General features: G+C 46.9%; 1 non-coding gene across 1 annotated transcript; it reads left to right on the forward strand.

Annotated features, from left to right (window-relative positions):
- The first annotated feature begins 20,581 nt into the window (after positions 1-20,581).
- On the forward strand, positions 20,582-20,664 carry trnal-uaa (transfer RNA leucine (anticodon UAA)). Its single transcript has one exon. It is a non-coding gene; the product is annotated as a tRNA-Leu (tRNA).
- The last annotated feature ends 2,427 nt before the right edge of the window (positions 20,665-23,091 follow it).

Here is a 23,091-nt window from a genome sequence, read left to right on the forward strand (position 1 = left end):
GTTACTTCGTGTATGTGTGTGTCTGTGTTCCTGGGTGTCAGTGTATGTCTTTGTTACTTGGTGTAATTGTATGTCTTTGTTACTTGGTGTCAGTGTATGTCTTTGTTACTTGGTGTAAGTGTGTGTCTGTGTTACTGGGTATCAGTGTATGTCTTTGTTACTTGGTGTCAGTGTATGTCTGTGTTACTTGGTGAACGTGTGTGTCTGTGTATCAGTGTATGTCTTTGTCACTAGGTGTCAGTGTATGTCTTTGTTACTGGGTGTCATTGTGTGTCTTTGTGACTTGGTGTCAGTGTATGTCTGTGTTACTGGGGGTCAGTGTGTGTCTGTGTTACTGGGGTTCTGTGTGTGTTTCTAAATGGGTGTCAGTGTGTGTCTGTGTTACTAGGTATCAGTGTCTGTCTTCGTTACTTGGTGTAAGTGTGTGTCTTTGTTACTTGGTGTAATTGTGTGTCTTTGTTACTTGGTGTCAGTGTCTGTCTGTGTTACTTGGTGTAAGTGTGTGCCTTTGTTACTTGGTGTCCGTGTGTGTCTGTGTTACTGGGTGTCAGTGTATGTCTTTGTTATTTGGTGTCAGTGTGTGTCTGTGTTACTGGGTATCAGTGCATGTCTGTGTTACTGTGGGTCAGTGTATATCTGTGTTACTTGGTGTAAGTGTGTGTCTTTGTTACTTGGTGTCAGTGTGTGTCTGTGTTACTTGGTGTAAGTGTATGTCTTTGTTACTTGGTGTAGTGTGTGTCTGTGTTACTGGGTAACAGTGTATGTCATTGTTACTGTGTATCAGTGTGTGTTACTGGGTGTCAGTGTGTGTCTGTGTTACTTGGTGTCAGTGTGTGTCTGTGTTACATGGTGTCAGTGTGTTTGTTTGTGTTATCGTGTGTCAGTGTGTGTCTGTGTTACTGGGTATCAGTGTATGACTTTGTTACTTGGTGTTAGAGTCTGTCTTTGTTAATGGGTGTCGGTGTCTGTCTTCGTTACTTGGTGTCAGTGTTTGTCTTTGTTACTGGGTGTCAGTGTCTGTCTTTGTGACTTGGTGTCAGTGTATGTCTGTGTTCTGGGGTATCAGTGTATATCTTTGTGACTTGGTGTAAGTGTGTGTCTGTGTTACTGGGTATCATTGCATGTCTGTGCTACATGGTGACAGTGTATGTCTGTGTTACTTGGTGTAAGTGTGCGTCTTTGTTACTTGGTGTAATTGTATGTCTTTGTTACTTGGTGTCAGTGTATGTCTGTGTTACTTGGTGTAAGTGTATGTCTGTGTTACTTGGTGTCAGTGTATGTCTTTGTTACTTGGTGTAAGTGTGTGTCTGTGTTACTTGGTGTAAGGGTGTGTCTGTGTTACTTGGTAAAAGTGTATGTCTTTGTTACTTGGTGTATGTGTGTGTCTGTGTTCCTGGGTGTCAGTGTATGTCTTTGTTACTTGGTGTCAGTGTATGTCTTTGTTACTTGGTGTAATTGTATGTCTTTGTTACTTGGTGTCAGTGTATGTCTTTGTTACTTGGTGTAAGTGTGTGTCTGTGTTACTGGGTATCAGTGTATGTCTTTGTTACTTGGTGTCAGTGTATGTCTGTGTTACTTGGTGTACGTGTGTGTCTGTGTGTCAGTGTATGTCTTTGTGACTAGGTGTCAGTGTATGTCTTTATTACTGGGTGTCATTGTGTGTCTTTGTGACTTGGTGTCAGTGTATGTCTGTGTTACTGGGGGTCAGTGTGTGTCTGTGTTACTGGGGTTCTGTGTGTGTTTCTAAATGGGTGTGTGTGTGTCTGTGTTACTAGGTATCAGTGTCTGTCTTTGTTACTTGGTGTAAGTGTGTGTCTTTGTTACTTGGTGTAATTGTGTGTCTTTGATACTTGGTGTCAGTGTATGTCTGTGTTACTTGGTGTAAGTGTGTGCCTTTGTTACTTGGTGTCCGTGTGTGTCTGTGTTACTGGGTATCAGTGTATGTCTTTGTTATTTGGTGTCAGTGTGTGTCTGTGTTACTGGGTATCAGTGCATGTCAGTGTTAGTGGGGGTCAGTGTATAACTGTGTTACTTGGTGTAAGTGTGTGTCTTTGTTACTTGGTGTCAGTGTGTGTCTGTGTTACTTGGTGTAAGTGTATGTCTTTGTTACTTGGTGTAAGTGTGTGTCTGTGTTACTGGGTATCAGTGTATGTCTTTGTTACTTGGTGTCAGTGTATGTCTTTGTTACTTGGTGTCAGTGTATGTCTTTGTTACTTGGTGTAAGTGTGTGTGTGTGTTACTGGGGGTCAGTGTGTGTCTGTGTTACTGGGGGTCAGTGTGTGTTTCTAACTGGGTGTCAGTGTGTGTCTGTGTTACTTGGTGTCAGTGTATGTCTTTGTTACTTGGTGTCAGTGTATGTCTTTGTTACTTGGTGTAAGTGTGTGTCTTTGTTACTTGGTGTCAGAGTGTGTCTGTGTTCCTGGGTGTCAGTGTATGTCTTTGTTACTTGGTGTAATTGTATGTCTTTGTTACTTGGTATCAGTGTTTGTCTTTGTTACTTGGTGTCAGTGTATGTCTGTGTTACTTGGTGTACGTGTGTGTCTGTGTATCAGTGTATGTCTTTGTGACTAGGTGTCAGTGTATGTCTTTGTTACTGGGTGTCATTGTGTGTCTTTGTGACTTGGTGTCAGTGTATGTCTGTGTTACTGGGGGTCAGTGTGTGTCTGTGTTACTGGGGTTCTGTGTGTGTGTCTAAATGGGTGTCAGTGTGTGTCTGTGTTACTGGGTATCAGTGTCTGTCTTTGTTACTTGGTGTAATTGTGTGTCTTTGTTACGTGGTGTCAGTGTGTGCCTTTGTTACTTGGTGTCCGTGTGTGTCTGTGTTACTGGGTGTCAGTGTATGTCTTTGTTATTTGGTGTCAGTGTGTGCCTGTGTTACTGGGTATCAGTGCATGTCTGTGTTACTGGGGGTCAGTGTATATCTGTGTTACTTGGTGTAAGTGTGTGTCTTTGTTACTTGGTGTCATTTTGTGTCTGTGTTACTTGGTGTAAGTGTATGTCTTTGTTACTTGGTGTAAGTGTGTGTCTGTGTTACTGGGTATCAGTGTATGTCTTTGTTACTTGGTGTCAGTGTATGTCTTTGTTACTTGGTGTAAGTGTGTGTGTGTGTAACTGGGTATCAGTGTATGTCTGTGTTACTGGGGCTCAGTGTGTGTCTGTGTTACTGGGGGTCAGTGTGTGTTTCTAACTGGGTGTCAGTGTGTGTCTGTGTTACTTGGTGTCAGTGTATGTCTTTGTTACTTGGTGTCAGTGTATGTCTTTGTTACTTGGTGGAAGTGTGTGTCTTTGTTAATTGGTGTCAGTGTGTGTCTGTGTTCCTGGGTGTCAGTGTATGTCTTTGTTACTTGGTGTAATTGTATGTCTTTGTTACTTGGTGTCAGTGTATGACTTTGTTACTTGGTGTAAGTGTGTGTCTGTGTTACTGGGTATCAGTGTATGTCTTTGTTACATGGTGTCAGTGTATGTCTTTGTTACTGGGTGTCATTGTGTGTCTTTGTGACTTGGTGTCAGTGTATGTCTGTGTTACTGGGGGTCAGTGTGTGTCTGTGTTACTGGGGTTCTGTGTGTGTTTCTAAATGGGTGTCAGTGTGTGTCTGTGTTACTGGGTATCAGTGTCTGTCTTTGTTACTTGGTGTAATTGTGTGTCTTTGTTACTTGGTGTAATTGTGTGTCTTTGTTACTTGGTGTCAGTGTATGTCTGTGTTACTTGGTGTAAGTGTATGTCTTTGTTACTTGGTGTAAGTGTGTGTCTGTGTTACTTGGTGTAAGTGTGTGTCTGTTTTCCTGGGTATCAGTGTCTGTCTGTGTTCCTTGGTGTAAGAGTGTGTCTGTGTTACTGGGTATCAGTGTATGTCTTTGTTACTTGGTGTCAGTGTATGTCTGTGTTACTTGGTGTAAGTGTGTGTCTGTGTTACTGGGTGTCAGTGTATGTCTGTGTTACTGGGGGTCAGTGTGTGTATGTGTTACTGGGGTTCTGTGTGTGTTTCTAAATGGGTGTCAGTGTGTGTCTGTGTTACTGGGTATCAGTGTCTGTCTTTGTTACTTGGTTTAAGTGTGTGTCTGTGTTACTGGGTATCAGTGTATGTCTTTGTTACTTGGTGTCTGTGTATGTCTCTGTTACCTGGTGTCCGTGTGTGTCTGTGTATCAGTGTATGTCTTTGTTACTAGTTGTCAGTGTATGTCTTTGTTACTGGGTGTCATTGTGTGTCTTTGTGACTTGGTGTCAGTGTATGTCTGTGTTACTGGGGGTCAGTGTGTGTCTGTGTTACTGGGGTTCAGTGTGTGTTTCTAACTGGGTGTAAGTGTGTGTCTGTGTTACTGGGTATCAGTGTATGTCTTTGTTACTTGGTGTCAGTGTATGTCTGTGTTACTTGGTGTAAGTGTGTGTCTGTGTTACTGGGTGTCAGTGTGTGTCTGTGTAACTTGGTGTAAGTGTGTGTCTGTGTTACCTGGTGTAAGTGTGTGTCTTTGTTACTTGGTGTCCGTGTGTGTCTGTGTTACTTGGTGTAAGTGTTTGTCTTTGTTACTTGGTGTAAGTGTGTGTCTGTGTTACTTGGTGTAAGTGTGTGTCTGTTTTCCTGGGTATCAGTGTCTGTCTGTGTTCCTTGGTGTAAGTGTGTGTCTGTGTTACTGGGTATCAGTGTATGTCTTTGTTACTTGGTGTAAGTGTATGTCTGTGTTACTTGGTGTAAGTGTGTGTCTGTGTTACTGGGTGTCAGTGTGTGTCTGTGTAACTTGGTGTAAGTGTGTGTCTGTGTTACCTGGTGTAAGTGTGTGTCTTTGTTACTTGGTGTCCGTGTGTGTCTGTGTTACTGGGTGTCTGTGTATGTCTTTGTCACTGGGTGTCAGTGTATGTCTTTGTTACTTGGTGTAAGTGTATGTCTTTGTTACTTGGTGTCAGTGTATGTCTTTGTTACTTGGTTTAAGTGTGTGTCTGTGTTACTGGGTATCAGTGTATGTCTTTGTTACTTGGTGTCAGTGTATGTCTCTGTTACCTGGTGTCCGTGTGTGTCTGTGTATCAGTGTATGTCTTTGTGACTAGTTGTCAGTGTATGTCTTTGTTACTGGGTGTCATTGTGTGTCTTTGTGACTTGGTGTCAGTGTATGTCTGTGTTACTGGGGTTCAGTGTGTGTCTGTGTTACTGGGGTTCAGTGTGTGTTTCTAACTGGGTGTCAGTGTGTGTCTGTGTTACTTGGTGTAAGTGTATGTCTTTGTTACTTGGTGTAAGTGTGTGTCTGTGTTACTGGGTATCAGTGTATGTCTTTGTTACTTGGTGTCAGTGTATGTCTGTGTTACTTGGTGTAAGTGTGTGTCTGTGTTACTGGGTGTCAGTGTGTGTCTGTGTAACTTGGTGTAAGTGTGTGTCTGTGTTACCTGGTGTAAGTGTGTGTCTTTGTTACTTGGTGTCCGTGTGTGTCTGTGTTACTGGGTGTCTGTGTATGTCTTTGTCACTGGGTGTCAGTGTATGTCTTTGTTACTTGGTGTCAGTGTATGTCTTTGTTACTTGGTGTCAGTGTATGTCTTTGTTACTTGGTTTAAGTGTGTGTCTGTGTTACTGGGTATCAGTGTATGTCTTTGTTACTTGGTGTCAGTGTATGTCTCTGTTACCTGGTGTCCGTGTGTGTCTGTGTATCAGTGTATGTCTTTGTGACTAGTTGTCAGTGTATGTCTTTGTTACTGGGTGTCATTGTGTGTCTTTGTGACTTGGTGTCAGTGTATGTCTGTGTTACTGGGGGTCAGTGTGTGTCTGTGTTACTGGGGTTCAGTGTGTGTTTCTAACTGGGTGTCAGTGTGTGTCTGTGTTACTTGGTGTAAGTGTATGTCTTTGTTACTTGGTGTAAGTGTGTGTCTGTGTTACTTGGTGTAAGTGTGTGTCTGTTTTCCTGGGTATCAGTGTCTGTCTGTGTTCCTTGGTGTAAGTGTGTGTCTGTGTTACTGGGTATCAGTGTATGTCTTTGTTACTTGGTGTCAGTGTATGTCTGTGTTACTTGGTGTAAGTGTGTGTCTGTGTTACTGGGTGTCAGTGTGTGTCTGTGTAACTTGGTGTAAGTGTGTGTCTGTGTTACCTGGTGTAAGTGTGTGTCTTTGTTACTTGGTGTCCGTGTATGTCTGTGTTACTGGGTGTCTGTGTATGTCTTTGTCACTGGGTGTCAGTGTATGTCTTTGTTACTTGGTGTCATTGTGTGTCTTTGTGACTTGGTGTCAGTGTATGTCTGTGTTACTGGGGGTCAGTGTGTGTCTGTGTCACTGGGGTTCTGTGTGTGTTTCCAAATGGGTGTCAGTGTGTGTCTGTGTTACTGGGTATCAGTGTCTGTCTTTGTTACTTGGTGTAATTGTGTGTCTTTGTTACTTGGTGTAATTGTGTGTCTTTGTTACTTGGTGTCAGTGTATGTCTGTGTTACTTGGTGTAAGTGTTTGTCTTTGTTACTTGGTGTAAGTGTGTGTCTGTGTTACTTGGTGTAAGTGTGTGTCTGTTTTCCTGGGTATCAGTGTCTGTCTGTGTTCCTTGGTGTAAGTGTGTGTCTGTGTTACTGGGTATCAGTGTATGTCTTTGTTACTTGGTGTCAGTGTATGTCTGTGTTACTTGGTGTAAATGTGTGTCTGTGTTACTGGGTGTCAGTGTGTGTCTGTGTAAGTTGGTGTAAGTGTGTGTCTGTGTTACCTGGTGTAAGTGTGTGTCTTTGTTACTTGGTGTCCGTGTGTGTCTGTGTTACTGGGTGTCTGTGTATGTCTTTGTCACTGGGTGTCAGTGTATGTCTTTGTTACTTGGTGTAAGTGTATGTCTTTGTTACTTGGTGTCAGTGTATGTCTTTGTTACTTGGTTTAAGTGTGTGTCTGTGTTACTGGGTATCAGTGTATGTCTTTGTTACTTGGTGTCAGTGTATGTCTCTGTTACCTGGTGTCCGTGTGTGTCTGTGTATCAGTGTATGTCTTTGTGACTAGTTGTCAGTGTATGTCTTTGTTACTGGGTGTCATTGTGTGTCTTTGTGACTTGGTGTCAGTGTATGTCTGTGTTACTGGGGGTCAGTGTGTGTCTGTGTTACTGGGGTTCAGTGTGTGTTTCTAACTGTGTGTCAGTGTGTGTCTGTGTTACTGGGTATCAGTGTCTGTCTTTGTTACTTGGTGTAAGTGTGTGTCTTTGTTACTTGGTGTAATTGTGTGTCTTTGATACTTGGTGTCAGTGTATGTCTGTGTTACTTGGTGTAAGTGTATGTCTTTGTTACTTGGTGTAAGTGTGTGTCTGTGTTACTTGGTGTAAGTGTGTGTCTGTTTTCCTGGGTACCAGTGTCTGTCTTTGTTACTTGGTGTCAGTGTATGTCTGTGTTACTTGGTGTAAGTGTGTGTCTGTGTTACTGGGTATCAGTGTATGTCTTTGTTACTTGGTGTCAGTGGATGTCTGTGTTACTTGGTGTAAGTGTGTGTTTGTGTTACTGGGTGTCAGTGTGTGTCTGTGTTACTTGGTGTAAGTGTGTGTCTTTGTTACTTGGTGTCCGTGTGCGTCTGTGTTACTGGGTGTCAGTGTATGTCTTTGTTACTTGGTGTCATTGTGTGTCTGTGTTCCTGGGTGTCAGTGTATGTCTTTGTTACTTGGTGTCAGTGTATGTCTTTGTTACTTGGTGTAAGTGTATGTCTTTGTGACTTGGTGTCAGTGTATGTCTTTGTTACTTGATGTAAGTGTGTGTCTGTGTTACTGGGTATCAGTGTATGTCTTTGTTACTTGGTGTCAGTGTATGTCTGTGTTACTTGGTGTACGTGTGTGTCTGTGTATCAGTGTATGTCTTTGTGACTAGGTGTCAGTGTATGTCTTTGTTACGGGGTGACATTGTGTGTCTTTGTGACTTGGTGTCAGTGTATGTCTGTGTAACTGGGTATCAGTGTCTATCTTTGTTACTTGGTGTACCTGTGTGTCTTTGTTACTTGGTGTAATTGTATGTCTGTGTTACTTGGTGTAAGTGTATGTCTTTGTTACTTGGTGTAAGTGTGTGTCTGTGTTACTTGGTGTAAGTGTGTGTCTGTTTTCCTGGGTATCAGTGTCTGTCTTTGTTACTTGGTGTCAGTGTATGTCTGTGTTATTTGGTGTAAGTTTGTGTCTGTGTTACTGGGTGTCAGTGTGTGTCTGTGTTACTTGGTGTAAGTGTGTGTCTTTGTTACTTGGTGTCCGTGTGTGTCTGTGTTACTGGGTGTCAGTGTATGTCTTTGTTACTGGGTGTCAGTGTTTGTCTTTATTACTTGGTGTAAGTGTGTGTCTGTGTTACTGGGTATCAGTGTCTGTCTTTGTTACTTGGTGTAAGTGTGTGTCTGTGTTACTGGGTATCAGTGTATGTCTTTGTGACTTGGTGTCAGTGTATGTCTTTGTTACTGGGTGTCAGTGTATGTCTTTGTTACTTGGTGTCAGTGTATGTCAAAATACTTGGTGAAAGTGTATGTCTTTGTTACTTGGTGTAATTGGCTGTCTTTGTTACTTGGTGTAAGTGTATGTCTTTGTTACTTGGTGTCAGTGTATGTCTGTGTTACTTGGTGTAAGTGTGTGTCTTTGTTACTTGGTGTAAGTGTATGTCTTTGTTACTTGGTGTCAGTGTATGTTTGTCTTACTGGGTATCAGTGGGTGTCAGTGTGTGTCTGTGACACTAGGTGTCAGTATTTAGTTTAGTTTAGAGATACAGCACTAAAACAGGCCCTTCGGCCCACCGAGTCTGTGCCGACCATCAACCACCCATTTATACTAATCCTACACGAATCCCATATTCCAATACCATCCCCACCAGTCCTTATATATTTCCCTACCACCTACCTGTACTAGGGGCAGTTTATGATGGCCAATTAACCTACCAACCTGCAAGTCTTTGGCATGTGGGATGAAATCGGAGCACCCGGAGGAAACCCACGCAGGGGGAATTCAGAGCTGGATAACGCCTGTAAAATCAGCCTAAAAAGGAAATAGAAAAGACCCACCGTGGGCTCAAACTCAAAAACTTGAGATTCAGAGTTTCATGCTTTCATCGACTGAGCTCACCAGGCCTGAGACAGTGTCCCCATCCCATCTGTTATTGGACGGTGCAGCTGTTGGCTCCACCCCAGGGGCTGAATTTGTTCTGTAAACCATGAAGCAGCTTCCTCTCAAATCCCAGGTTTTTCAGTAAATCCTCTTAAAAAGCCCCAAAGTGTGATATATTCCTCTCACTCATCCAGAATAAAAGTTACATCTTTTGCTCTTTTTACCTTCCAAACATTGACTTCTATTTTGCTCAGCATTTATTTCTCTTTCCTTTTTATGTTGTGCATTTCCTAATAAACATTTCTTTTCAATTATTTATGAGGGATGAAATGAACAGAAAAGATTTTCTGCAATGGTACCGGGGTGTGGGACAGAGTGAGTGGTTCGGATCTGGAATACACTGCCTGAGAGTGTGCTGGAGGCAGATTCAATCGTGGCTTTCAAAAGGGAATTGGATAAACACCTGAATAGAGAAAATGTGCAGGGCTACAATGAAAGGGCAGAGGAGTGGAATTAGCTGATTTGCTCTTGCAAAGAGCTGTCATGGACATGATGGACTGTATGGTCTCCTTCTGGACTGTAACCATTTGATTCCTTGATTCTAACTCTGTCAAAGTTGTTCTGAACTTGCTCTGCTCCAAGGAGAACAACACCAGCTTTTCCAGTGTCTGCACATAACTGAAGTTATGAGGAACCATGGGGAACCCACTGTAAACCTTCCTCCAGACAGAAATACAACTGTTCACCACCACACTGTGACCCAGCTGTTCACATGATTTGGATGCGGGGACCAAATGTCGTATTTCCAAGTTTGCAGATGACACAAAACTAGGTGGGAATGTGTGTTGTGAGGAAGTTGCAAAGCGGCTTCAAGGGAATTTGGACAGACTTAGTGAGTGGACAAGAAAGTGGCACATGAAATATAATGTGTAAAAATGTGAGGTTATCCACTTTGGTAGGAGAAACAGATGTGCAGATTATTTGTTAAATGGTAAGAGTGTGAATGTACAAAGGGGCCTGGGTGTCCTTGTCAATAAGTGACTGAAAGCTAACATGCAGGTGCAGCAAGCAATTAGGAAGGCTAATGATATGTTCGAGGATATGCAAGAGGATTTGAGTACAGGAGTAGTGAAGCCTTGCTTCAATTGTATATAACCTTGGTTGGTCTACACTTTGGAATACTGTGTGAAGTTTTGTTCCCCTTACCTTCGGAAGGATATCATTGCCATAGAGGGAGTGCAACGAAGGTTCACCAGACTTGTTCCCGGGATGGCGGGACTGTCAAATGAAGAGAGATTGGGGAAACTGTGCCTGTATTCTCTAGAGTTTTGAAGAATGAGAGGTGATCTCATTGAAACTTACAAAATATTTGAAGGGATAGACAGGTAGATGAAGCTAAGATGTTTCCCCCGGTTGAGGAGTCTAAAACCAGGGGACACAATTTCAACATAAGGGGAAAGCCACTTCGGACAGAGATGAGGAGAAATTTCTTTACTCAGTGGGTTGTGAATCTTTGGAATTCTCTACCTCAGAGGGCTGTGGAAGCTCAGTCATTGCGTATGTTTAAAGCAGAGATTGACAGATTTCTAAATACAAATGACATAGGGGAGATGGAGAGAGTGTGGGAAAAAGGCATTGAAGTGGACAATCAGTCATCATCATATTGAATGGCAGTGTGGGCTCGACGGGCTGAATGGCCTACTCCTGCTCCTATGTTCCTATCAGTCTGCAAACTTCATATGCATGCTGTCATTGTCCCTTTTATTCCATGGGCTTCAGTTTTACTGGCAGTCTAGTATGTGACATCATCAAGAAGGTTTTTAATAAGTTAAATAAGGAGAAATTGTTTCCAGTGGCAAAAAGGTCAGTAACCAGAGGATGTATTTATCAGGTGATTGAGAAAAGAACCAGAGGCGAAATGAGGAATGATTTTTTATACAGTGATGTGTTGTGATCTGGAATGCACTGTCTGATCAGGACTTGAAAGCAGCTTCAGTCGTAACTTTGAAAAGCAATTGGGATAAATACTGGAAGGAAAAATGTACAGATTACAGGAGACAGCACTGACACAATGGACCAAATGGTCTCCTTCTTTGGGTATCATTCTCTGGTTTTATGAACATAATGTTGATACAATTCGCTGAGTTGGAAGGGAAGTGAACCCAGATTCCGGGTATTCTAAACACCAGACCCAAACCAACAGAACAAGCCCGTTGTTTAATCTCTGTTTTTCACACCAGCTTCTCCTCGCTCTTTCTGTGTTTCCAGCCTGGTCTGTTCCTCTGACCTTCATTCCTGACACTCTATTGAGAATGGCCAACTCACTGCACCTCTCACTTACACCGTCATTCCATCCCTTCACCCACTTCCAAACCTCTCTGTTCAACAGTACCTCACATCTGCTCCTCTGCTCCATTAATATAACAGGAAAACATTTTCAAACAGACATTTCCAGACAGTGAACGTTCCAGTAAGACAAGGTAAAGATCAGATTCATTCACTTTAAACACAGAGAGAGCAGCTCTCCCTGTTCAGTCTAAGGAGCAGATGTAGTTTCACTCCCATTAGTCTTGGAGACATGGGCCAGAATTTTAAGGGACCGTTGGAGACGGGAATGGAGGCCGGGGAGGGGGAGGGGGGGAGTATAAAATAGGGATGGAAGACGTTGGACCTGATTTTTCTGTCGGCGGCTGACATGGAGGGCAGACTTCGCACATCCACACGGCAAGAAGGCATTTAAAGTATTTATGAATCCAATTATCATCAATTTTATTCACTGGATCCAATTGAACTAATAGCACACGGGAACCACGGGGCGTCAGAGCCTCGCCTGGTTAAAGGAGGCAACTGGGAGGTGGGAGCTGAGTGTTGGCTTCACTGGGAAGCTATCGGGTGAGGCAGCGTCACTTGGCAGTAAGGGTGAAGGGGGAAAGGGCATGGGGAAACACTGTCAGGAGTGGGGGCCAATGTGCCAGCTCTGCAGAGGGAACAACACCAGGGTGCCATTGGGGCAGTGCCACTTCATTGAGGATGACAAATGAGGTAAATGTGGCTGGGTGTTGTTTACTGTGCAGGCCTTGCACTCAGGGAGGGGCAACCTGTCATGGGCCTGATTCGTGGCTCCCATTGAGGAGGAGGAGGAGGAGTAGAGAGGAAGTGAGGGAGGCGCAGGCACCAGCAGGGGCACCACAGCAGCTTGGGGGCCCACAGGAAGGCCAGCCTCGAACAGGAGGCCGGAGAAGGAGGCAGAGGAACACGTCAGCCGAGGTTCAACAACCTGCAGATGTCCGAGTGACAGTGTCTCCGCAGACTGCACCTCTCCACGGAGGTCGTCACTGATCTCTCTGCCATGATGCAGCTGTGCCCCATGCGACTTGGTGGGCACCTGATGCCAGTGTCACTGAAGGTCACCGTGCCACTGAACTTCTGCACCACCAGATCATTGTGGGGATCCACTGGAGATAGGTGTGGAATCTCACAGTCTGTAGTGAATCAGTGCATCAACGAGGTCACCAATGTCCTGTTCAGGAGGGCCGGTGACTATGTGCACATTGATCCAAACAGTCAAGCTGAGAGAGCTATAGGATTTGGGGCCATCGCTGGATTCCACCAGGTGTAGGGTGTCATTGACTGCACCCATGTGACCATCAAGGCTCCTGCAGACCAGCCAGCAGCCTTCAACAGGAAGGGCTTCCACTTGCTCAGTGTGCAATTGGTCTGCGACCACTGCAAATGGATCCCATAGGTGTGTGCACAAATCCCGGGAAGCAGCCACAACGCCTGCATACCAAGGCACTCCCAGGTGCCAGAACCTTTCCGCGGCCCCATCCGCTTTCAGAGATGGATCCTTGGAGACAAGGGCTACCCACTGAGGACATGACTACTGACGTCTGTGAGGAACCCACGCACGGATGCAGAGGAGAGGTACAACACCTGCTGCGGGTCAACCCGAGCGACCATCAAGGAGGCCATTGGTCTCCTGAAGATGAGATTCAGGTGCCTAGATCGATCCAGTGGAGCCCTTCAGTATGTCCCGGCGAGGGTCTCGCATATGGTGGTGGTTTGCTGTGCACAGCACAATCTGGCATTACAGAGGGGTGAGGTGTTGACTAGTGAGGATATCGTGGAGTGTGATGTCTCCTCTGATGATGAGGATGTGGAGGAGGATGCTGCCCAAGCAATGCCAGATGAAGAACCTCAGGCACAGCAGGAAAGGGGCCATGAGATACACACAAGGGAGGCATGAGACACCCTTATACATTCAAGCTTCCTTTGAGCCTTACCACCTTCTGGAACCACAGCAATAAAGTCTTAGCTTTAAACAGCCCTGTTGTCGCCTCCTTCCTTCTGTACTGCAGCGTCCAGGTACACATCGCACAGTGACAAGGCCGAAGCTTTGTGAACTCAGGGCTTGGTCCCTCACTTCCAGCCCCTTGGGAGGAACGGTTTAAATGAAGTCCCAAAGGGCATCAACAATAGGAAGGAGACTTAGTGAGAGAACATCATTTCTATATTCCGTGTGACAACAAACACAACCCTATCCATCTGGAATGTACATTTACCCGTGAACCCCTCAGTGAATCTAGGTGCTCTTCTGAAATCTTTTCCGCGTGCTCCTACGTGGTGCTCCCCTTGCTCTGTCAGCTGAGGTGGAGACAGGCTGCTGACCTTGCTGCCCCATGGCTTGGGATGACATTGGTGGCCGCCCTCTTGCTGCCTGAGGCCTGGAGGGCTCCGGCACACTGAGGGCCTCCTGCACAGGTACAGGGACCCCCCTCTGTCATCGAGGGTGATGGAGGCAGGCACTGGCATCACTTGTGTCACTGGCAGAGGGGCTTTGGAGCTACTGTCCACACCAGGAGCACCCTGAGAGGAGGCCCCAGATGTAGCAGCCAGCTGCTCCTCCCCCTTATAAGACACACTTGTAACTCGCTGCTGACCTGAGAGGGACGTGGACCTGGTGAAGTGTTCAGGTGCCTCGTCCCCCCTCTCACCTTGTCACCGCTGGATGGAGCTCATGGACAAAGCGATGGAGTGCAGGTCTGCACACATCTCCGGCAGCCACTGATTGGTCGGCTGGATCTGGCTCTCCATCAGAGTCACCAATCTCTCAAGGAAGGAAGCCAGACACACCCCCATCAGAGACAGTACAGCATGCAAGGCCTGGATGGACTCCTCCATCATCCGAACTTGGGTACACATAACCTCCGGCAACTCTGCCAGATGTTGCCTGACCTCTTGCTGCAGCTTCAGCATTTCCCGTGTTGCTGGTGACACCAGAGGCACGTCATCAGCCTGGGACTCATCATGGGCCTGGCCTCCCACAGACTTCCAAATGCCAGTGGCCTCGGCTGTCACTGCCTCCGTCATCTGCCCGGGCCTGTCTGTGACGTGCTCACCAGCTTGTGTGCCCAAATCTAACAGCGAGTAGATACCCACCGAGTGAGGGTTTCTGTGCTGGTGGAGGGTGCAGGGGAATGATGTGACGGTGCACCCTCTGAGGCTCCCTCCTCCTCCTCAGAGGTGTCTGGCTGTCCCCCAGTCTCTCCAGCTCTTCGCTCTTGTCTTTCATCCTTGCCTGCATGTGAAAACAGGGACATTGAAGGGTTAGGGTCTGCCCATCGTGACATTCCAACCACCCCTACTGTGCAGCTCCATTGATGCAGTGGTGAACAGATGAGCAGTGTGGCTCCTTTGCAGCAGATGCACCCTTGTGCCCCAGGAGATGTTCACTCACTCTCTTAGGTAGGTGTCCCTGTCTCTCCATCAGCTATGGAGCAGCTGCTTTGCTGCCCGGCCTGTTCCATGGCCTCCTCCTCCATCGGGATGAGGACATGGAGATAAGGCATCCACTGCCAGTCTTGACATGCTCTTTCCGATTGTGGGCTGTCTTCTCCTGCAGCCACTATGATCAACAAAGTTAGTCTCCCAGCGGGGACAAACCCAATATCTCTGATGGTGATAGTCCAGCAGTCCATGATGTGGACACACATATTCCTCCTGCATGTGGCCCCTCTCGAGGGAATGTGTGAGTTTATACAATGACTGACGTGCACCTCCCACCGAGATGCAGCCAAGCCTCAGGCAGCATGTCCTGCTGCCATTCGCCAATACACATGACTGGGTGGTCACTCCCTTTCCACCAAACACTCCCTCTCACTCTGCCATGCGCAATGTCCAAAGGGTCCAAAGTGTTTTGAGTTTGCGCCTGAGCAGCCCGGATCCGGTCATTGACCCACTTCTTGCACTGGATCCATGTCTTGGGGGTGACCCCACGGCTGCTGACTTCACCTACTATCTCAAAGCAGCTTTGCTTGGTCAGGTGGACAGGTCTCCACCTCCCATCCCTGGGGAAGAGGATCTTCCACCTATCTGTTGTCACCTGGAGGCGAACCTGCAGGAAGGCATCGCTAAACTATTGGACGATGGTCACTGCAGGCTCGCATTCAGCTCCTTACCTATCAGGCAGCAGAGACAGCAGAACGGGTCCTGGGGCATCAGTGACAGCAGAACGGGTCCTGGGGCATCAGTGACAGCAGAACGGATCCTGGGACAGCAGAATGGGTCCTGGGGCAGCGGAGGCAGCAGAACAGGTCCTGGGGCAGCAGATGCAGCAGAACCGGTCCTGGGGTAGCGGACGCAGCAGAACAGGTCCTGGGGCAGCAGATGCAGCAGAACGGGTCCTGGAGCAGCAGAGGCAGCAGAACGGGTCCTGGGGCAGCGGAGGCAGCAGAACAGGTCCTGGGGCAGCAGATGCAGCAGAACAGGTCCTGGGGTAGCGGAGACAGCAGAACAGGTCCTGGGGCAGCAGATGCAGCAGAACGGGTCCTGGAGCAGCAGAGGCAGCAGATCGGGTCCTGGGGCAGCAGAACGGGCCCTGGGGCAGCAGAGGCAACAGAACGGGTTCTGGGGCAGCAGAGGCAGCAGAACGGGTCCTGGGGCAGCAGAGGCAGCAGAACGGGTCCTGGGGCAGCAGAACGGGTCCTGGAGCAGCAGAGGCAGCAGAACGGGTCCTGGGGCAGCAGAACGGGTCCTGGGGCATCAGAGGCAGCAGAACGGGTCTTGGGGCAGCAGAACGGGTCCTGGGGCAGCAGATGCAGCAGAACGGGTCCTGGAGCAGCAGAGGCAGCAGAATGGGTCTTGGGGCAGCAGAACGGGTCCTGGGACAGCAGAACGGGACCTGGGGCAACAGAGGCAGCAGAACGGGTTCTGGGACAGCAGATGCAGCAGAACGGGTCCTGAGGCATCAGAGGCAGCAGAATGGATCTTGGGGCAGCAGAACGGATCCTGGGACAGCAGAACGGGACCTGGGGCAGCAGAGGCAGCAGAACGGGTTCTGGGACAGCAGAGGCTGCAGAACGGGACCTGGGGCAGCAGAGGCAGCAGAACGGGTTCTGGGACAGCAGAGTCAGCAGAACGGGTTCTGGGACAGCAGAGGGCTCTCAGGAAGACACTCCTTTAAACCAGGCAGCAGTGAATACAGGTCTGGCAGTCCTTTCAATATGGTGCCAGCACCTGCCGTTGTGTCAGATGTCGGTGCCATCGGTGCCTCGTTCCCTACCTCTGGTCCTTGTTTACATGGGCCCCACGCCTCCCCTTCATTAATTGGTCAGCTGCTCCGTGATCGGGGTCGGCCGGCCACATTTCACTCGTGTGGTGACGGCACCCACTCACGGTGTCTCTGCCGAGAGCCGCACCGTTAGTTTAAAATTCAGCCCATGGGGTCAAGAGTGGAAAATCTCCCCTCTGATTCTCTCTACTTAAACTGATGGAGACACCAAATTAAAACTGATGAAACCAGGGATTGTATCCTGGTTCTTCAATCTAGTGTTCTCCCAACTGAGCTATTCCATCCTCACTGTGAACTCATCTTCATTGGAGCCAAATATAACTCCAGGTGGAATTTCCCCACCCGTTCATTCCTCACTTCAGGGGAATGGGACCCGACCAGATCGCGGAACTCAGATTATGTTAATGTTCTGCTCTTGATATCTTCATATTATCTTGCGTTTGAGCCACTTTTAATCAGGTTCACGGACAAATTCTTCCATCATCCCTTCTCCCACATTCTCTCTCTCTCATTCATTCTTTATTCCTCACAGTCCAGAAAGCGTTAGGAATCAGAGCTCACCTCCAAACCCTCTGCACACAGACCTCTGTCTGTTACCCTGTTTGATCCAAGAGACCAGTCAATAAATTACACTCTTTATAAACACAGAAAGCTGCCTCAGAGTGTTGGACAGAGATAAATACACTGAAGTCTTTTGAAAAAAGTTCATCTTACGGGTTGTTACTGAGCCCACAGAGCAGGGCGGGCCCAGGCTCCAGCCCCAGCCCCAGCCTGTGCTGTGTTAGCTGATGCCACCTGGTGTGATACTGAGCCACACGGAGCAGGAAAGGGCCTGGTTGTATTCATGGCCTGTGTTGAGTGAACTGATCCCACTCAGTGTGGTAGGAGCCACACAGAACAGAATGGGCCCAGGCTCCTTCCTCAGCCTGAGGGATGATAGTTCTTCTCACACATTGTTGTACAGAGCCCCACACAGAACAGGGAAATCTCAGGCTCCATCCCCGGCCTGTGGTATTTTACTTCATCGCACCTGGTATGGTACGGAGCCCCCAGAGCAGGAAAGATCCAGCTTCCATCTCCGGCCTGTGCTGAATTAGCTAATCTGACCTGGTTGGCACTGAACCGCAATCAGGGAAGGATGGGCCGAGGCTCCATGGCCTGTGGTGTGTTAGTTATTCTCATTTGGTGAGGTACTGAGCACTATATAGAGCAGGATGGGCCTGTGCTCAGTGAGCTGATCTCACCTTGTGTGGTTCTGAGACCCACACACAAAGCAGGACAGGCCTAGGCCTCATCCCCAGCCTGTGTTCAATTAGCTGATCTCATCCAAAAGATTTTGATAAGGTTCCACACAAGAGGCTTCTCTATAAGATTAAAGTCCCTGGTATCAGTGGTAATATATTGATCTGGATTGGGAACTGACTGGCAGGACGTAGGCAGAAAGTAGTTACAGATGGATCTGGATCTGTTTGGAGACCAGTTACCAGTGGTGTCCCACAGGGATCGGTGTTGGGACTGTTGCTCTTTACTATTTTTATTAATGATCTGGATGTAGGTGTAGGGGGCACCATCTGTAAATTGACAGATGATTTGAAGATCTGTGCGAGTGTTCAGACTGTAGACGATACTCGACTGTTTCAGGCTGATCTTAATGTGTTGGGAGATTGGGTTCATGACTGGTAAATGATGTTTAATTTGGGTAAGTGCAGTGTTATTCATGTGGACAGGGCGAATGCTCAACATTCATACACCCTTCAGGGAAAAACATTAAAGTAGGTGGAAAAAAGAAAATAATTTTGAGCAGAGATCTGGATGTTCTAGTGCACAGATCTCTAAAGGTACAGCAGCAATGCTGTGAAGTGATAGTTGGAGCAAATAGAGGGTTGGGCTGCATTCAGAGGACAATTGAGTATAAAGTGAGGCATATTCTTTCATGGGATGTGAGCGACACTGGCAAGTCCAGAATTTGTTACCCATCCCTAATTGTCCTTGACAAGGTGGCAGTGAGCTCCCTTCTCGAATTGCTGCACTCCATGTGGTGTAGGTACACCCACAGTACTGTTAGGAAGGGAGATCCAGGATTTTGACCCAGCATCAGTGAATGAACAGCGATATATTTGCAGATCAGATGGTGTGTGACTTGGAGGGGAGCTTGCACATGGTGGTGTTTCCATGCATCTGCAGCCCTTGTCCTTCAAGGTGGTGGAGGTCTTCGGTTTGGAAGGTGCTGTCTGCGGAGCCTTGGTGAGTTGCAGCAGTGCATCTGGTAGATGGTACACACCACTGCCACTGTGCGTCAGTGGTGAAGGGAGTGAATGTTTAAGGTGGTGAATGGGGTGACAATCAAGGCGGCTGCTTTGTCCTGAACAGTGTCGAGTTTCTAGAGTATTGTTGGTGCTGCACTCATCCTGGTTTGTGCCTTGTAGATGGTTGACAAGTTTTGGAGAGTCAAAAATCACAAAATTATTACAGTGGAGAAGGAGGCCATTGGGCCCATTGTGTCTGCATGGAATCATAGAACATAGAAAGTTTACAGCATAGGCAGGCCAAAAAACGAGCCACCCAGCTGAATCCCATTGTCCAGCATTTGGACCGTAGCCCTGCAGGTTCAGGTACTTGAGGTGCACATCCAGACTCCTTTATAATGAGTTGAGGGTTTCTGCCTCAGCTACCCTTACAGGCAGTGAGTTCCAGACTCCCACAGCCCTCTGGGTGAAAAAACCTTTTCTCATCTCCCCTCTAATTGTTCAACACATCACTTTAAATCTATGCCCCCTAGTCACTGACCTCCCTACTAAGGTAAATAGACCCTTCCCATCCATTCTATCCAGACCCCTCACAATTTTGTACATTTCAATCAAATCTCCCCTCAGCCTCTTCTATTCCAAGGAGAACAACCCCAGTCTATCCAATCTTTCCTCATAGCTGCATTTTTCCAGTCCTGGCAACATCCTCGTAAATCTCCTCTGTAACCTCTTCAGTGCAATTACATCCTTTCTGGAATGAGGTGACCAGAACTGCACACAGAACTCAAGTTGTGGCCTAACTAATGATTTATACAGTTCCAGCATAACCTCCCTGCTCTTATATTCTATACATTGGCTAATAAAGGAAAGGATTCCATAAGCCTTCTCAACCAACTTATCAACCTATCCTGCTACTTTCAGGGATTTGTGGACATTCACTTCAAGGTCCCTCACTTCCTCTACACCTCTCAGCATTCACCCATTAATTGTGTCTTCCTTTGCTGTGTTTGACCTCACCAAAGGCATCACCTCACACTTCTCCAAGTTGAATTCCATTTGCCACTTTTCAGCCCACCTGACCAGTCCATTTCTCCAGCTCTCCGAATGAGCATTTCACCATGTGCCTTGAGCTGAGTTACTCATCACAGAATTCCCACTATCTGATTTACTCTTGTCGCCAGAGTATTTATATGAATGGTCCAGTTAAGCTTTTGTCAATGGTAACCCCCAGGATGTTGATGGTGGGGGGATTCAGCGATGGTAATGCTGTTGAACGTCAAAGGGAGATGGTTACATTCTCTCTTGTTGGAGATGGTCATTGCCTGGTACTTATGTGGTGTGAATGTTACTTGCCACTTAGCAGCCCAAGTCTGAATGTTGTCCAGGTCTTGCTGCTTCTGGACATGGACTCCTTCAGTATCTGAGATGTCCCGAATTTGTCCTTTTATGAAACCTTGGTCAGGACTCACTTGGAATATTGTATCCAGTCTTGGTCTCCTCACATGATGGGTGATATTGAGGCTTTGGAAAGGGTACAGAGGAGAGACATTCGACGAATTCACAGTATAAGACATCTTGGTTATCAAGTTAGACTAAAAGAGTTGGGACCCTACACCTTAGAGAAACCTAGACTGAGGGGTGATCCGATTGAGGTTCATAAATAATGAAGGGTCCAATTCAGCATGGGAGAGGAGTCATAACTTTATATTGTGAAAGGCCAGATGGCACCCGGATCACATTAAATTTCATTTTCAGTGGTTGGCTGATATACCAGGATGGCCGAGTGGTTAAGGCGTTGGACTTAAGATCCAATAGACATGTATCTGCGTGGGTTCAAACCCCACTCCTGGTGTCTGTGCTTACTAAATGTTACTTTTTCTTTCCCTGACTTTTGCCTTGCACCATGATCTCTTCTGTCATTTAATCACTCTTTCCTTCCAACTGATCACAGCTTCCTATTATTTGATCTGCCCCAGCACCCTTCCTTGGCTCCGCGCTTGCTTATAAACTGGTAAATCTTTAACTTAATCTCCTCTGTCCCCTGACAATGACCTTCTCATCCTTCCTGGATTGTGGTTCCTCACAGGATCCGCTGCCTCTCCGACTCCCCTCCAGGTAACTGAAGGCCCTGAGCCTTGGTCTCTCTTTATACGGTAGCTGGAAGTTGATTCCTTGCAGGTCTGCCACCGCTCAGGAGAAGCTCAAAACCCAGATCAAGCAAAGTATCAAGAGGAATGTGAACAAAGGCTCCCTGGTGCTTAGCAAGGGACAGGGAGCCTCCGGCTCCTTCAAAATCAGCAAGAAGGAAAACCTAGGGAAAAGTGGGAAAGAAGGTGAAGAAACCAGCACACAAGAAATCTTCAGTGAAGAAACCAGCAGACAAGAAATCTTTAGTGAAGAAACCAGCAGACGTGAAAGTGACAACAAAGAAAGTAACAGCCAAGAAAACGAGCAGCAAGGCGGCGGCAACGCCAAATAAGGTGGTGAAGAAAGCAGCGCTTCAGAAAAAGTCTCCTGCAAAGAAGGTCAAAAAAGGCAAGAGTGCGGCGGGCGGAAAGGCGCTGAAGAAAGTGCAGACATGGAAGAGCAAGGTCAAGCCGAAAGCAGCGAAGGCTCAGAAAGCAGGGTCTGGAAAGAAGTGAAAGAGCGCGGGAAACTTGGAAACATCTGAACACAAAGGCTCTTCTCAGAGCCACCCACATCTCTCAGGAAAGAGCTGATCCCCTGATCAAATGATCCTTGTCCCGGCCCCGCCTGCAGATTCCACATGGAAATGATTTGGAGTAAATCCAGGATCCCTGGTGACTCCCCTCCACCCAGCCCTTTCCCCACTCTCTGTAATGAAACAGAGGGATATCCGGCCCTCTCTCTAACTGGAGATGTGTTCGGTACAGTCTCTGTTCACAAATTCAGGGGTAGAGTCTGTGAGACAGGAACACTGGCGGAGAAACCCCACCTCACAACTCAAACCCCAACACATGAGTTTCTCCAATTCAGCTGGAGTCGGGTGAAAACAGGAGCTGGGATAGGCTGTGATCGGGAATGTTAGGAATGGATTTGTTCAGGGACGAATGTACCTGGAATCTCCGAATATAATAGTTCCTTATTTCCCCAGATGACACATTCTGCAGTGAGAGTGAAAAGTCTCTTCACTGCTTCACATTTACTAATTGTTTGGTTCTGGATGAATAATGAGTCAGAGAGTAATGACAGGATCTGAAGCTTCTCTCACACCAGCCCTTGAATGACTCAGTGTGAAGTGTCCAATGTGTGAAGCTACTGCCAGGGTTTGTCAATCTGAACAGTTTCAGCTCAGTAACTGGGGGCCTGGAATCGACACAGTTTGACTCTGTCTCTGATTGGTCACCCGCTTCTCAATCCAATTCTTAACCAATAGGAGAATCACATATAAGTAAATAGAAGTTCTAATTGGCTTAGATTTTCCAATTGGAAAAAGCCCGGCAATTCCAGAGCAGGAAAGAATTGAAGTGATGGAAAATTTAAATTTTCAGGCAACAATTTTAAAACCTCTCATTTTATGTTCTGTTTTACTGTATTTACCATCACAAAATCCTGACGCGATTTTAGGAATCGTTTTCATTTGTCAATCTGTTAACTGTAAGCGGCGGGAGGAAGGTCCGGTTCAGCAATTTAAAACGGGACAAATATCAGCTTCCTCTCTGTAAAAGGAACAAATTAGCGACTAACCGCTTCTCACAGGCTTCTCGGGGACTGACAGAAACGAGCGGTTTCTGATCCTTTCTCCTGAAAGAGGCGGATAATGCTGCAGGGAGCAATGAACTGCCCTTCACTTTCTGGCTGCTAATACACCCCTGACTTTAAACAGTTCAAACAGCGACTGATGCTTCTGTAGGAAAATGAGCAGATTCACCAGAATGATCCCGGTCCATCATGGCCAAAGACATCCAGCTGGCCCGCCGCATCCGCGGGGAACGCACCTGAAACCCAGCTTCAGTAACAAGTGTAACAAGGGCTCTTTTCAGAGCCACCAAATCAGCAAAGGAAAGAGCTGCCATCTCTGTTCATCATCAAACCCATTAGATTGGAGGGGCGGCCACATGGTTTCTGAAATGTCACATCACTTTCCCGAAAGGCCTGTCGGACTGAGAGCTGGTCTGGAATTTAGAAAGCAGCATTACCGGAGACTCATTGCTGCTCAGCACAATCACAACCCCGCTCCTGGGATCCGTTAGCTGGCATTTGGGGAAAAGAAATGGATCCCAGTTTTATATGGAAGGCATTAATGGAGCCGGGTCCG

This window comes from Heterodontus francisci, unplaced genomic scaffold, assembly GCF_036365525.1.
Source record: "Heterodontus francisci isolate sHetFra1 unplaced genomic scaffold, sHetFra1.hap1 HAP1_SCAFFOLD_102, whole genome shotgun sequence".
NCBI classification, from domain to species: domain Eukaryota; kingdom Metazoa; phylum Chordata; class Chondrichthyes; order Heterodontiformes; family Heterodontidae; genus Heterodontus; species Heterodontus francisci.